Source organism: Trichosurus vulpecula, chromosome 1 (genome assembly GCF_011100635.1).
Source record: "Trichosurus vulpecula isolate mTriVul1 chromosome 1, mTriVul1.pri, whole genome shotgun sequence".
In the NCBI taxonomy this organism is placed as follows: Eukaryota; Metazoa; Chordata; class Mammalia; order Diprotodontia; family Phalangeridae; genus Trichosurus; species Trichosurus vulpecula.
The window spans coordinates 210,250,570-210,267,426 of NC_050573.1; the positions used below are offsets into that span (position 1 = coordinate 210,250,570).

Genomic DNA, 16,857 nt, shown 5'->3' on the forward strand with positions numbered 1-16,857 from the left:
GCCTTGAGGTCCTACAGCGAGAGGTTAAAATAGTCATCAAAATAATCCACTGATCACCTCCTGAAAGAGATCCCAAATTGAAAACTCCAAAAAATATAGTAGCCAAATCCCAGAATTATCAGCTCAAGGAGAAAATACTGCAAACTGCCAGAGTGAAACAGTTCAGATATCCTGGAATTACAGTCAGGATCACACAAGACCTTGCAGCTTCTCTATTGAAAGATCAGCGGGGTGGAGCAAAGATGGCAGCTGGAAAACAAGGACTTGCTTAAGGTCTCCCCCAAATCCCTCCAAACACATGTAAAAATGGCTCTGAACAAATTCCACAGCTACAGAACCTAATGAAAAAGATCCCAAAAAGAAAACTCTTAGGAATATTGTAGCCAAATTCTACAGTTCCCAGGCCAAGGAGAAAATATTGCAAACAGCCAGAAAGAAACAATTCAAGTATTGTGGAAACACCACCAAGATAACACAAGGAGGTGGATAGCAGAACAGATTAAAAGCCAAAAGCCTACAGTATGTTGTTTACAAGAAATATATTTTAAACAGGGGGATACACCCAGGTTAAAGTTAGGAGGGTGGAGAAGAATTTACTATGCTTCAGCTGAATTAAAAAAAAGGGATAGCAATCCTAATCTCAGACAAAGCAAAAGCAAAGATAGATCTAATTAAAAGAGATAAGGAAGGAAACTATGTCCAGGAAAAAGCAGCATAGACAATGAAGTAATATCATTACTTGACAGATATGCACCAAGTGATAATACCATTCAAATCCTTAGAGTGAAAGGTAAGGGAAAGAAGAAATAGACAGCAAAACTATGCTGATGTGGGACTTGGACCTCCCCCTCTCTGAACTTGATAAATCTAACATCAAAATAAATGGGAAGTTAAGAAAATGAATAGAATTTTAGAAAATAGACCTCTGGGGGGGAAAAAAACTGAACGGAGATAGGAATATTTTTTTTTTCTCAGTGATACATGACACATACACAAAAAATGGCCATGTAGTAGGGCACAAAAACCTCCCAATCCAGTGCAGAAAGGCAGAAATAGTCAATGCATGCTTTTCAGATCATGATGTAATAGTAATTATTTGTAATAAAAGACCACAGAGAGATTGACTAAAAATTAATTGGAAAATAAATAATCAAATCCTAAAGAATGAGTGGGTAAAACAACAAATTATAGGAACAATCAAGAATTTCATTTGAGAGAATGACAATAATGAGACGATAGATCAAAACTTATGGGATGCAGCAAAAGCAGTTCTTAGGAGAAGTTTTGTATCTCTAAATGCTTACATGCATGAAATAGAGAAAAAAGGGATCAATGACTTGGACGTACAACTGAAAAAGCTAGAAAAAGAACAAACTGAAAATCCCCAATTAAATACCAAATTAGAAATATTGAAAACCAAAAGAAAGAGAGATTAATGAAATTGAAATCAAGAAAACTATTGAACTAATAAATAAAACTAACAGCTAGTTTTATGAAAAAAAAAACAAACAATAAAATTGATAAACCTTTGGTCAATTTGATTTAAAAAAGAATAAAACCAAATTATTAATATAAAAAATGAAAAGGGTGACTTCACCTCCAACGAAGAGGAAATTAAAACAATAATTAACAATTATTTTGATCAATTTTGTGCTCATAAATTTGATAATGTTAGGGAAATAGCTGAATATTTACAAAAATATAAATTGCCCACATTAAAAGAAGAGGACATAAAATATGTAAATAATCCCATCTCAGCAAAAAAAAAAAAAAATTGAGCAAATCATCAATGAACTCCCTAGGAAAAATTCTCCTGGCTAGATGGATTTACATCTGAATTCTATCAAAAATTTGAACAACAAATGATTTCCATACTTAATAGACTGTTTGGATATATAATCAAAGAAGGAGACCTATCAATTTTTATACCAATATGGTGCTGATATTTAACCAGAAAGAGCCAAAACAGAAAGAAAATTATAGACCAATTTCCCTAATGAATATTGATGGAAAAATTTTAGAGACTACAACAATTTATCAAGAGAATAATACACTATAACCAGGTAGGATTTACTCCAGTAATGCAAAACCTATTCAATATTAGGAAAACTAACAGCATAATTGAACATATCAACAACAAAACTAGCAGAAAGTGTATGATTATCTTAACAGACACAGAAAAATCTTTTGACAAAATACAACACCCATTCATATTAAAGACACTAGAAAGCATAGGAATAAACAGAGTCTTCCTTAGAATCATAAGTACCATTTACCTAAAACCATCAGCAAGCATTATATGCAATTGTGATAAGCTAAATGCTTTTCCAGTAAGATTGGGGTTGAAACAAGTATGTCCATTATCATCCCTATCATTCAATTTGGCACTAGAAATGTTAGCATTAGCAATAAGAGAAGAAAAAGAAATTGAAGGAATTACAATAGGCAAAGAAGAAACTAAGTTATCACTCTTTGCAGATGATATGAGGATTTACTTAGAGAATCCTAAAGAATCAAGTAAAAAAGTACTCGAAATAATAAATAACTTTAGCAAAGTTGCAGAATATAAAATAAACCCACATAAATCTTTGGCATTCCTATATTACACTAACAGAGTCCAACAGCAAGAGATAGAAAGAGAAATTCCATTTAAAGTTACTGTAGACCCTATAAAATATTTGGGATTCTACCTGCCAAGACAAACCCTGGACCTATATGAAAACACTTTTTCACAAAATGAAGTCAAATCTAAATAAATGGGAAAATATTAGTTGCTCATGGTTAGGCCAAGCAAATGTGATAAAAATGACAATTTTACCTAAATTAATTTACTTATTCATTATCATATCAATCAAACTACCAAAAATATTTTACAGAGCTGGATAAAATAGTAACAAAATGTCCAGAATATCAAAGGAACAAAAGGTTCAGAATATCAAGGGAATTAATGAACAAAAAAGGGAAGGAGGCCTAGCCATACCAGATATTAAACTGTATGTTAAAGTAGCAGTCATCAAAACTACTTGGTATTGGCTAACAAATAGAGTGGTAAATCAGTAGAATAGGTTAGATAAACAAGATCTAGTAGTCTATGACCAAAGCAATCTACTCTTTGATAAAGCTAAAGAGTCCAATTTCTGGGTTAAGAATTCACTGTTTCACAAAAACTGCTAGAAAAACTGGAAAATGCTAGGGCAGAAACTGGGCATAGACCAATATCTTACAGCATATACCAAAATAAAGTGAAATGGGTTCACAATTTTGGTATAATGGCTGATACTATAAGCAATTTGGGGGAGCAAGAGATAGTCCAGCTGTCAGATTTATGGAGAAAGGAAGAATATAGGACCAAAGAAGTAATAGAGAGCATTAGGAAATGCAAAAGGGATAATTTTGATTATATTAAATTGAAAAATGTTGTACAAAAAAAGCTAATGCAACTAAGATTAGGAGGAAAGCAGATAATTGGGAAAGAATTTTTACAAAGTGCCTCTGATAAAGGCCTCATCTCTAAAATATGCAGGGAACTAAGTCAAATTTACAGGAATACAAGTCATTCCCCAATTAAGAAATGGTCAAAGGATATGAACGGGCAGTTTTCAGAGGAAGAAATTAAAGACATCTATAGGCATATGAAAAATGTTCTAAATCACTATTGATTAGAGAAATATAAATCACAACAACTCTCAGGGACCACATCTCTCCTGTCAGATTGGCTAACATGACAAAACAGGAAAATGATAAATGTTGGAGAGGATGTGGGAAAATTGGTACATTTTTACATTGTTGATGGAGTTGTGAACTGATCCAGCTATTCTGGAGAGCATTTTGGAACTAAGCCCAAAGGGCCATATAAAGTTCATATCCTTTGACCTAGCAATACCACTTCTAGGCTTGTATCCCAAATCACATAACTGGGAAAGGGACCAATATGTACAAAAATATTTATAGAAGCTCTTTTGTGGTGGTAAAGGACTGGAAATCAAGGGTATGCCCTTCAATTGGGGGATGGCTAAGCAATTTGTGGTATATGAATGTAATGGAATACTATTGTGCTATAAGAAATGAGGAGCATATGGACTTCATTATAACCTGAAAAGACATATATGAACTGATGCTAAATGAATGGATCAGAATCAGGAAAACATTATACATGATTATAGACACACGGTATCTGTGATGACTAACTTTGATAAACTTGACTCTTCCAATACACCTTCAAAATACTCATGATATGAAAAAACTATCCACATCCAGAAAAAGAATTATGGAGTCTGAAAGCAGATTGAGGCAAACTATTTGCTCTCTTTTTTTCATTCATTTTTGCTTTTGTATCTTCTTTCTCATGATTCATGCCTTTGGTTATAAATCTTCTTTAAAACTTGACTATTGTGTAAATAATTTTAAAGTGAAGGTTTATGCAGAACCTGTATCACATTACATGCTGTCTTGGGGTTTAGGGGCAAAGAGAGGGAGACAGAAAAATTTGGAACTCAAAAAATTGTGGAAGTGAGTGATCTCAACCAAAAATAAAAAATAAATTAATTAAAAACAAAACAAAACAACAAAAAAAACAGCATTCCCTTTACATATCTCTCTCTGTAGTTGTAATTAGGAAATCTAACTGTGGCAAATTTGGTGAAGCAGGAGTGGTGCATAGAAGAAAGGTCTAAATCAGAAATGGGGTCCACTAGGATCCCTACAGGTCACATATTGGCTCAATTTAAAAATAGAGCTACATGTTTTATTTTGTAAAATATTTTGCAAGTAAGTTTTAATCTGGTTCTAACTGCCTTTGGAAGTGTTGTGGACTACATACAGCCTACCAGCTGTGTGTTTGATGCATCGGGTATAAAAGGAGTGTCCCTTCTTGTACGTCATTTAATGAGTCAGTCAGTCAGTCAGTCAGTCTGTAAGTCAATAAATATTTGGTTAATAACCATATGTTCCAGTCACTATTCTAAGTTCTGGGGATACAAAGTGAGCCAAAAGACAGTACTTGATCTCAAGGAACTCATTATCTAATGGGTAAAATGATATGACAATAAGGATGCAAAAACAAGACTTGTACAAGATTATTTGGAGATAATTAACAGAGGGAAGATACTCACATAAAGGGCAATTGGGAAACACTTCTGGTAGGAGAGAATTTAGCTGACATTTAAAGGGAGCAAGAGAAAGCTATGGGAAGAAATAAGAATGGAGAGAATTTCATGTATGAGTTGAGCCTGTGTGAATGCTTAGGTTTGGGAAAGGAAGTATCTTATGTGAGGAACAATAAGGAGGCCAGCATCGCTGAATATCAATGTATGGCATACATTACACAGTAAGGTGAAATGGACTAAAAAGATGTGAGGGAGTGAAATTGTGTTATGCTTTGAATGTAAACAGAGGAGCCTACATTAGATTCTGGCACTGATAAGGAATCACCAGAGTGTGTTTCAGGACTAGAAGCAGATATTCTGAAAATTGAGGAGTTTGATGTTTAACCTAGGAGAATAAGATATTCAAATTGGACTAGAGCTGGGGTAGAAAAGAAGACAAGCTAGGATCTGAAATTATTGAGGAGCAGAGCAAGACATGGCAATACATAAATGAAAACAGCAAAGTTCTAGTAAAGACGGTGTAAACTTTAAGTGAAATGAGTGATGCTGGAAGGTGAAAGGTTTGAAAGCAGAAGTTGAAAGAACAAGGATATGACAACTTGACCTCTAGTTGTGCCAATTAATGATATGAAAGAAAGTGTGGCCAGTCTTGGTGAAAATCTGAAGTTTCTGTAAGCAACAGGAGATGGAAAAAATATGTGAAAAAGCAATGCAGGTAGAAAGAAACTGTCTTAATAAGAGCACTTCAGAATGCAGATGAGGATGGGGACTCAGCAATGCTAGTATTCAGCTGGATTGGGATGACAGTGTGGGGAGAAATATCAAGAAAGAGGGGTTTCAAAGACTTGGAGAAGCAATTAGTACTAGGAAAGAAAAATTCCACCAAAACTTGTCAGTCAGTAAACATTTATTAAGAAACTGCTTATGTCTGTTACTAAACTATGCATAGGGATAGAAAAAAGGCAAAATACAATTCCTGGTTTCAAGAAATTCATTTTAATGGGGGAACAAAGAACTACATACAAATAATTTATTACAAAACAATTGGAAATAATCCTACAAAGGGAAGCCACTAGAACCAAGGGCATTGGGAAAGACTTCTTCAGAAGGTAGAATTTTATTTAGGATTTGAAGGAATCAAGAGAAGCCAAGAGGCAGACATTATGAAGGAGAGCATTATAGGCAAGAGTAACGGCTTATGTAAATGCCTGGAATGAAGAGATGGAGTGTACAAGATGACTGAAAAGGTGGAAAGGGTAGGTTATGAAGGATTTTGAACATCAAACCAGAGTTTATATTTGATCAAGGAGGTAAATGAAAGCTATTGGAGTTCATTGTGTGTGTGTGTGTGTGTGTGTGTGTGTGTGTGTGTGTGTGTGTGGACATGGGAAATTACATGTTCAGGCTTGCTCTTTAGGAAGATCTCTGTAACAGCTGAGTGGAGGACAGATTGAAGTAGTGGGAGACTTGCAGCAGACAGACTCTTTAGTAGGCTTTTGAGATGGGAGAAAGTATTGTCTGTTTCATTCCCTATGCCTCCAATCTCAACTGTCAGCAATTTCAGTCCTTCATTCTCCTCATGGGAACATAGGTAGATGATATGGGAATGCAAATAAAAAGATTTAGACCTCAGGGTCAGAAAGTGATATTTACTCAGAAGGCTGTATAATCAGGTGGGGAAAAGACTCACCCTAGTTAGGTCTCTGTTTTACAAGTATTCCTTTCTTGTTCATTCTCACTGCCACCTATAGGATCCAGGACACTGGGTGCCTGGATAAATGTTATCTGTCTCCCTCTTCTTGTTCATTCACTTCATCCTGCACCATCAAAGAAAAGGAGAGTGACAGTAGAGTAAAAAGAAAAATCACTACTTATGTAGCATTCTAGTCTCCAGATTGTTTTTCCTCTAATTTCCATATTTGAATAGTTTCCTAAATAAACCACACAAAAAGCATGAAGAAATTTATTTGCTCCAAAACTTTGAAAAGTGATGTGAACAATGAGGATTGAACCAAAGAACATGCAATTATGAAAACTGGTATAAATCCATTTATACCTTTCATTCAATTCCATGGAAGGGGATTGTGGAAGAAATACTATTAACTGTTGAAGATAGATCAGCTAATCTGGGAAATGTCTTAGGAGGAAATGCTATCATAATGCCAAAAATAACACATTCATAATGTCACTTGCACAAATTCTCTTACAATCTGAATGGGTATTTCAAAGTCTCTTATATCTCTGCACATGAAAGATTTACAAGTCATGTGGAAATCAGACTGGGAAATTTTCTCGTATTAATGGCATTTCTCATTATGCTGTTTGATAATACTGTATTAAGAATTCTATTGTATTAGCTTAATATAATAATAATGAAGTACAATGCAAATATTAATTTACAAATGAGCACTAAATATTTTATATTTCATTAACAGTATATTAATTGCACTATGGTATAATAGTGATACAAGATGATCTATGAAATTCATGTTATTGTCTACACTTTCATGCACTTAAAAGAAAAAAAAACTTCTATGAAAGATATCCCCAAAGTCTTAGTGCTGTTAAAATACAAGGTGCCCCAAAAGTCTTAGTGCAGTTAAAATACACTAAGACTTTTGGGACACCATGTATTTGACACTGTTGCATATACTATATGTTCTTGTGAAGGGTGTCATAGTAAAGTGAAGTTTATTTAATTATTGTTCTATGCTATGGACTCTGGAGATGTTTGTTGTGTTAGCCTATTGTGATACATAGATAGATGTATGTATATATAGAGATAGATAGAGATCTATAGATATTTATGTAGATATTTATTTAGATATGGATAGCTATTTATATATATAGATATACATATATACAGATCTATATATTAGGTATATACATACATATTGTAATGTTAATAGAATAAGATCTTCCCCACTTATTTTTTTTTAATTTACCACAGTTTTTTTATTTTTAGTTTACAACACATGGTTCTACATAATTTGGAGTTCCAGATTTTCTCCCCTCCTTCCCCGCTCCCTCCCCAAGATGGCATGGAATCTCATATAACTACCATGTATAATTTCGCATTGAATTAATTTATACACTAGTCAAGTTGTGGAGAAGAATTATGACCAATGGAATGAGTCATGAGAAAGAAGAAACAGAACCAAACCCCCCCCCCCCAAAACAAAAACAAAAGAGAAGAAAAAACGGCGAGCATGAGGTGTGCCTCAATCTGCATTCAAACTTCATAGTTCTTTCTCTGGATGTAGATAGCATTCTCCATCATGAGTCCTTTGGAGTTGTCCTTGCACCTGGTGTTGCTGAGAAGAGTGAAGTCTGTCAGGGTTGGTCCTCACGGAATCCATGTATCTGTGGTTGTGTACAATGTGTTACTGGCTCTGCTCCGCTCACTCAGCATTATGTCGTGTAGATTTTTCCAGGTTGTTATGAAGTCTGTATCATCCCCATTTCTTATGGCACAATAGTATTCCATTACCTTCATATACCACAGCTTGTTCAGCCATTCCCCAATTGATTGGCATCCCTTTGATTTACAATTCTTGGCTACCACAAAAAGAGCCACTATAAATATTTTTGTACATATGGATCCTTTTCCCGCTTGTGGGATTTCTTTGAGATACAACCCTAGAAGTGGTATTGCTGGGTCAAAGGGTATAAACATTCCTGTGGCCCTTTGGGCATAGTTCCCAATTACTCTGCAAAATGGCTACATCATCTCACAACTCCACCAGCAAAGTAACAATGTTCCAATTTTCCCACACCCTCTCCAGCATTTATCATTTTCCTGTTTTGTTATTTTAGCCAATCTGACAGGAGAGATATGGTATCTAAGAGTTGTAGTATCTAAAAGATATCTACGTATCTAAGGTATCTAAAAGATTGCAGCAAAAAAAGGTATCTAAAAGATTGCAGCAACTTATCATAAGAATAATACACTATGACCAGGTAGGATTTATCCCAGGAATGCAAGGCTGGTTCAATATTAGGAAAACTATTAGCATAATTGACCATATCAACAACAAAACTAGCAGAAACCATATGATCATCTCAATAGATGCAGAAAAAGCCTTTGATAAAATACAACACCCATTCCTATTAAAAACAGTAGAAAGCATAGGAAAAAATGGAACCTTCCTTAAAATTATAAATAGCATCTACCTAAAACCATCAACAAGCATTATTTGTAATGGGGACAACCTAGATGCATTCCCAATAAGATCAGAGGTGAAACAAGGATGTCCATTATCACCCCTACTATTCAATTTGGTACTAGAAATGTTAGCTGTAGCAATAAGAGAAGAAAAAGAAATTGAAGGAAATAGAATAGGAAAAGAAGAAACTAAATTATCACTTTTTGCAGATGATATGATGATTTATTTAGAGAATCCTAGAGAATCAAGTAAAAAACTACTCGAAATAATAAATAACTTTAGCGAAGTTGCAGGATATAAAATAAGCCCACATAAATTCTCAGCATTCCTGTACATTACTGACAAAGCCCAACAGCAAGAGATAGAAAGAGAATTTCCATTCAAAGTTACTGTAAACACTATAAAATATTTGGGAATCTATTTGCCAAGACAAACCCAGGGCCTATATGAACATAACTATGAAACACTTTTCACGTGAATAAACTCAGATTTAAATAAATGGAAAAATATCAGTTGCTCATGGTTAGGCTGAGCTAATATAATAAAAATGACAATTTTACCTAAATTAATCTATCTATTCAGTGCCATACCAATCTAACTACCAAAAAACTATTTTACTGAGCTGGACAAAATAATAACAAAATTCATCTGGAAAAACAAGAGGTCTAGAATATCTAGGGTATTAATGAAAAGAAATGCTAGAGAAGGTAGCCTAGCCACACCAGATATTAAACTGTACTATAGAGCAGCAGTCATCAAAACTACCTGGTACTGGCTAAGAAACTGAGGTGTGGATCAGTGGAATAGGATACGAATACAAGATGGAGAAGCCAACAACTAAAGCAATCTACTCTTTGACAAACCCAAAGAGGCCAGCTTCTGGGCTAATCATTCAGTATTTCACAAAAAGTGTTGGGAAAATTGGAAAATGGTAGGGCAGAAACTGGGCATAGACCAATATCTTACACCATATATCAAAATAAAGTCAAAATGGGTTCATGATTTAGGAGTAAAGGCTGATACTATAAGTAATTTGGGAGAGCAAGGAATAGTTTACTTATCAGATTTATGGAAAAGAAAAGAATTCATGATCCAACAAGAGATAGATAGCATTACAAAATGCAAATTGGATAATTTTGATTTTGTTAAATTGAAAGGTTTTTGTACAAAAAAGCCAATGCAACAAAAATTAGGAGGGAAGCAGAAAATTGGGAGAAAATCTTTACAACTAGTATCTCTGATAAAGGCCTCATTTCTAAAATATACAGGAAACTGAGCCAAATATATAGGAATACAAGCCATTCCCCAATTGAGAAATGGTCAAAGGGTATGAACAGGCAGTTTTCAGAGGAAGAAATTAAAGGTATCTATAGGCATATGAAAAAATGCTCCAAATCACTACTGATTAGATAAATTCCCCACCTATTAATAGGCTTCACATGGAGCCCATTAAGGGAAGCTTGCTTAAGGGAGGCTTGCTTGTAGGAAGGCTCACACCTTTTGCTAATTTCTAATTAGCCACTGAGTCATGAGGGTTGTGATGCCCTCTGGCTCTGAGAAGTGTATACATACTCTGAGGTGAGGTTTTGCTTTAGTAGGTAACTTATGAGAAGGACCTTGTTATTCCCTGGTTGAGACTCTCAGTGGCCATATAGTCCCTGACTGCTCAGAGGTAAAGGCTCTCTGGGTCCAGTGATGTATGTAAAGTGTATAGCAATATTGCAACTTTTCTGGGATACTAAAAGTTTCTAATGAGTTGCAAAAATCCTTTTTTTCTGATTCAGTTTGACATCAAAGTCATCTTCCTCTCTGCTGTATTCTGGTCTTTATCTCTCTGCTTGTATTTTCTATGTTTGTATTTTCTTTGAAGTTCAGGGTGCTGACTTTTCCCCTGAAGTAGTGAATGTAATTAAAGATTGTTGACCTCTTAAACAGCTATCTTTCCTAGTACAGAAGATCTAAGAAACTGTGCTAGCAGCCATCCTGGGTATGCCAAGTGTGGTTGCTGTTACACATATGTACACATATACACGTGCATGTATGCGTACATACACACATACATATATACATACATACATACACACATATCCATTCAATAATAGATTCTAAGAGTTCTCTTCATTGATAGTTTTTCTCTTTTCAAATTCTTAATATTCCCAATCAGTCTGATTACCAAAGGAAATAGGCATCAAGTAGAGTGGTTCATTTCATAATATTGAAAGTTTATTTCCTCTGAGAACTGAGTCTTACCAAAAACACCACAAGTAGGGTACGACAAGTCAAGTTTGCTTTTCAGTCGGTTTTGAAAGAACATAGGCTGGAATATTTAATGATCTTATTTCTGACAGCAATAGAATCATGCACAGTGAAATGTCTTTTTTTTAAAAATCTCTGCCTTTATGAGCACTATCCATTAATTCTTCAATCCTATCCAATAAGATCTTTAATAAGGTTTTGGTTGGGAGACATCTTAAAGGCCATTTCATCTAAGCCGTTCATTTATTGATTATGAACCTGTGGCCTAGAGATATTAAGTACCTTATACAGATCATGGAATTTAGCAATGGTAAAGATCAAGCCCATTAATGAAAGTTATTTGAATAAAAATACAATCTTATTCCTCTAGAGTACTTCATTATCTCATCTCCATCTCTCTCCTAAAGACTGTCTAATTATACCAATCCAATAGTGGAAGAAAAACCCATGTCAAAGAGATCATGAATCCATTGATATTTTTAAATTTGTGTCCTGATTCTTAAAATATATTCCTGAAGGATCTCATATTCTCTTTCAACCTCATTTGAAATGATTATACATTGTAAATTCTTAGTATATAATTTCCTATTCAATAAACTAAAGTGGTTGCTTACTAACTTTATAATCAAACACAAAATAATACACTTAGCTTTTAAGCCCTTCAAAATTTGGCCCGTTCCTACTTTTCCATTCTTTTTACACCTTACTCCATACAACCCACCTGATCATCTAGTAACACCAACCTCTTTGTTGTGCCTCTAATAAACTTTATTTCTGAACTCTGAGCATTCTCATTGACTGTTCTCCATGTCTGCAACTCTCTCTCTTTCTCTGTGTGTGTGTCTGTCTCTGTCCATCTGTCTCTCTCTGTCTCTCTCTCTTTTTATCTCTCTCTCTCCATTTCTGCCTCAACTTCTGTGTGTTCCTTCAAGTATCAGCTAAAATTCCACCTTCTGAAAGAAGCCATTCTCATTCTTTCTTACTTGCAAATTTGAATCCTACTAAAACCCGAAATTAGTCTCAATTTATATTGTATATATCTTGTTTGAGTATAGTGGTCTGCATGTCTTTCCCCCATCAGAGTGTAAACTCCTTAGGTGACTATCGTTTTCTTTGTATCCCTAAGTGCCTAACACAGTGTCTGGTGCATAGGCGCCTAATGAATCCTAATTGATTGACTGACAAAGTCAGTCGTGAATAATCATTCAGGTTATTTTAGAGAATTTAATACAGCTTGCCATGAAATGACAATCTTCAAATGAATGTGGAATAACTCAATTTTTTCCTTAAGGTTTGAGAAATCATTTGAGGGCTCAGGTATCCTTTCCATTCTCAATGGTTGCAATAGTAGATCATATTGAGTAAAACTCTCCCAATTGTTTATTGAAGGTTTAATATAAGCACAGTTCTATATCCCCAAATACATCTAATCCTTCCTTTCATTCTTTATCTTCATTTAGTTTACTCTGATTGGGTTTTCTGGGATCCTAAAACTTTCTAATGAGTTACAAAAATCCTTTTTTTTCTGCTTCAGGTTGACATCAAAGTCATCTTCCTCCCTGCATAATCCTTATATCACTTATGATAGCAGCTTTATTGAAAAACTTCCTATCATGAAGGTTATTTACTCTTGTGTAATTATTCACTTAATTGTGCTTAGAATAAATTGACAATGAATTCATTGTGAACTGACACATTATAGATCTGTACTTGTTGTGATTTTTTCCACTCACCTTAAGCTTCACAGCCTGGAGAAATTGTGATGGGGTCAGATATTTGTGATGACTCCATCACATCATTAATTTATTCTGTTCTGTTTTTTCTTTTTTAAATCACTACATCATGATTAATTTTGAGAGTTTGGCATCCCTTTGAAGGTATTTGGTGAGTCATATTTTTTCAACTAAAATAAACTGAAATGAAATGTGTCCAGATGTTTGGTAACTAATTGGGGCAGCTGATGTGCATCAACTTAGTACCTGCAGATTATTGTATTTGTTTTTTTTTTTCCTACAAGGCATTTGTTATCAAAAGATGTATTTGTTACTGTCAAGTAGTGCCCTTGATTGGAAAATATTGTTCACAGCTTTGCCTCAGAAAATTTTGAGTTCCATACATAATTAGCTTACATGTAGTCCTTTTCTTCTAAAGAACGTTTTGTGACATAACTCTGTGTCTCTATGGCATTGTAAGAATTCTCAGTATAGGAGAGAAGATTGTACATTATTACTATTTGGGTATCAATGAAAATATGAAGTTAAATTTCTACCATGATGGAGCAAAGAGTATTTGAACTGTGTATGGAACAAATGTTTCCCAATGATAGTTCTGATCTCAGTGAAAAAGAATAAGGATTTATCTAGGCTTCCTGATTATTTTAATTAGCTTCTTTATTAATATGTCTTCAATGCTGATGCATTTGGGTGGGTGGGCCATGAAATTCTGCCTTTTTTAAGGTCCTTTTTATTGTTAAGTGTATAGTTACAACTTATATTGCTGTTAATATACAATATGTATTTGTTAAATATTTGCTATGTACCAGGCACATGTTTATTATTTGGTTATTTTTCAATTATTATTATACATTCAAGTACATTTTGCATTTTGTGCTTAAATACAAATGCAAGACAGGGCAGGTTCTTAAGGAAGTTATATTCAAAGAGTGGGACACAACATATGTTGAGGAATTGGGGACGGCCATTTTCTTCAGGGAAGTCACAAGGATGATGAGTGAAGATAAGTGGAAGTCAATCGACACACACTATTCAAAAGCAACAGTAGCATTAATTTCATTTCCCAGAGCAAGAGCAATGGTTAGAATACTAGACAGGAAGCTCTATTTTTGAATTATACATCAGACATTTACTAAACATATTCACAGGGGTAAGTTATTCAGCCTCTCTGACCCTCAGTTTCTTTATTTGAAAAAAAATATTAATATATTGTAAGAATCTGGTGATAGAATCAACTAAGCATTAAAAACCTTTCTTATGTATACACACGTTATACTAGGTATGGATGATATGACAAAGCATTTTCTTCTCTTAAGAAATTTATTATATCAGGAAAAACAACATTTACTCATGTGAAGGTAAAACAAAAATACATATTTAGTGATTTGGGAAAAATCAGAAAATTATCATCTTATACATATTAGGCTGAGTTTAGAATAAAGCTAGATATTCTAAAGGATGGATGGAAGCAATAAGCAGGTGTATTAAGGATAACACAGGGTCAGGGAATGCAATATTGTATATTGGAAGCACTAACAACACCAAATTAGATTCACTGTAGAGTATGTGAATAGGAGCAATATGTAATTAGACTGGAAAAGGAAGGCTGAAGCTGGATTGTGAAGGACATTAAATGCCAAACAGAAAAGATTATACTTTATACCAGAGACAAAGAGGATATTAGGGGTTTTTTATAAGGGCAGGGATCTGGTGTTTTGGAAGTTGCATGAAGGATGGATTGAAGAAGGGAGACACATGAGGCAGGGGGAATATTTAAGAGGTTATAATCCATTTGAAGGGGATGAGGGCTTGCTAGGATGATGGTAATTCGAAAGAAAGGGTCAAATGTAGGAAATATTTTGTTGGCACAAATATTAACACTTGAAAAATGACAAAGATGAGAGAATTAGAGATGTGAAATGGTGGTAGTTGGAAAAGATGCACTTAGGGAATTGGACAATCTGCAATGCTTGGATTAGGAGAATAAGAGGAAAAAATGAGTATGTGGTAGTTCACCCACAACACTCCTGTGAATTGTGAAGAACAGTGTCAGTTATATTTTAAATATTAGGTATAAAAACAAAAAGAGGACTTGGTGACTGAGCTCGGGCTAAGGTGGCCTGGGATCACAGAGCAGCAGCAGCATCAGCAGCTTCAGCAGCAGCAGCTTCAGCAGCAGGAGCATCCTCCCATCCTTCTCACCTTCTGCGACCCCTGGAGCAGCCTCACCTTCTGCCATCATGCCATTCTCCAATAGCCACAACGGGCTGAAGTCCTGCTTCCCCGCTGAGGAGGAATATTCTGACCTGTCCTCGCACAACAACCACATGGCTGAGGTGCTGACGCCTGAGCTCTATGAAAAACTCTGGGATGAGGCTACACCAAGTGGCTTCACGGTGGATATCATCCAGACCGGTGTGGACAGCCCAGGGCACACATTCATAATGACTGTGGGCTGTGTGGCTGGAGATGAAGAGAGCGATGAGGTGTTCAAGGAACTGTTTGATCCTGTCATTGAGGGCCGACATGGAGGCTACAAGCCTTCAGATGAACATAAGACTGATCTTAACCCTGACATCTGCAGAGTGGTGATGACCTGGATCCTAACTATGTGCTGAGTGCTCATGTTCTAACTGGCCAGAGCATCCAAGGATTCTGCCTGCCCCCACATTGTAGCCGGGGCAAGTGCCATGCCATAGAGAAGCTGTCTGTGGAAGCTTTGGTCAGCCTGGAAGGTGACCTGAATGGGAAGTACTATGCTTTGAAGAACATGACTGAGCAAGAACAGCATCAGCTGATTGACGACCACTTCCTCTTTGACAAGCCTGTCTCCCCCCTCCTCTTCACATACGGCATGGCCCGAGACTGGCCCGATGGCAGGGGCATTTGGCACAATGACAACAAGACTTTTCTGGTGTGGATCAATGAGGAAGATCACCCGAGGGTCATCTCCATGCATAAGGGAGGTAACATGAAGGAGGTGTTCACGCATTTCTGCACAGGGCTCACCCAGATTGAAAGCCTTTTTAGGACCAAGAGCTACGAGTTCATGTGGAATCCTCACCTGGGCTACATCATGACATGCCCCTCCAACATGGGCACAGGCCTACATGCAGGTGTCCACATCAAACTTCCCCACTTGGGCAAGCATGAGAAGTTTGGTGAGGTGCTGAAGAAGCTTCGACTGAAGAAGAGAGGGACAGCGGGTGTGGACACAGCAGCTGTGGGTGGTGTCTTTGACATCTCCAATGTGGACCAACTGGGCTTCTCTGAGGTGGACCTGGTGCAGATGGTGGTCGATGGTGTGAAATGGAGAAGTGTTTGGAGCAGGGCCAGTCCATCGACGACCTTATGCCAGCCCAGAAATGAGCAGTTGGCACCCTGAATTCTGCGCTTACTAATTTATTGGATGAATGAATAACGGCCATCCTTCTCGCCTGTGGCACCCTGGGGGGCTCCGGATGCAGTCTACTTAATCATGCTGAAGAGAAGTCTTCCTTCCATCCTTCGGTGTTAGAGTTTTATTTTTGATGGCTGAGATGTTGCTGAATGCTGAAATAATAAAAACTTGTTTTGGCCTGACCCAGGTCTCAGGGC

The 16,857-nt window shown here is 36.0% G+C and overlaps 1 pseudogene; it reads left to right on the top strand.

The window, feature by feature from the left end:
• The first annotated feature begins 15,500 nt into the window (after positions 1–15,500).
• LOC118831336 lies at positions 15,501–16,629 on the top strand (annotated as a pseudogene).
• The last annotated feature ends 228 nt before the right edge of the window (positions 16,630–16,857 follow it).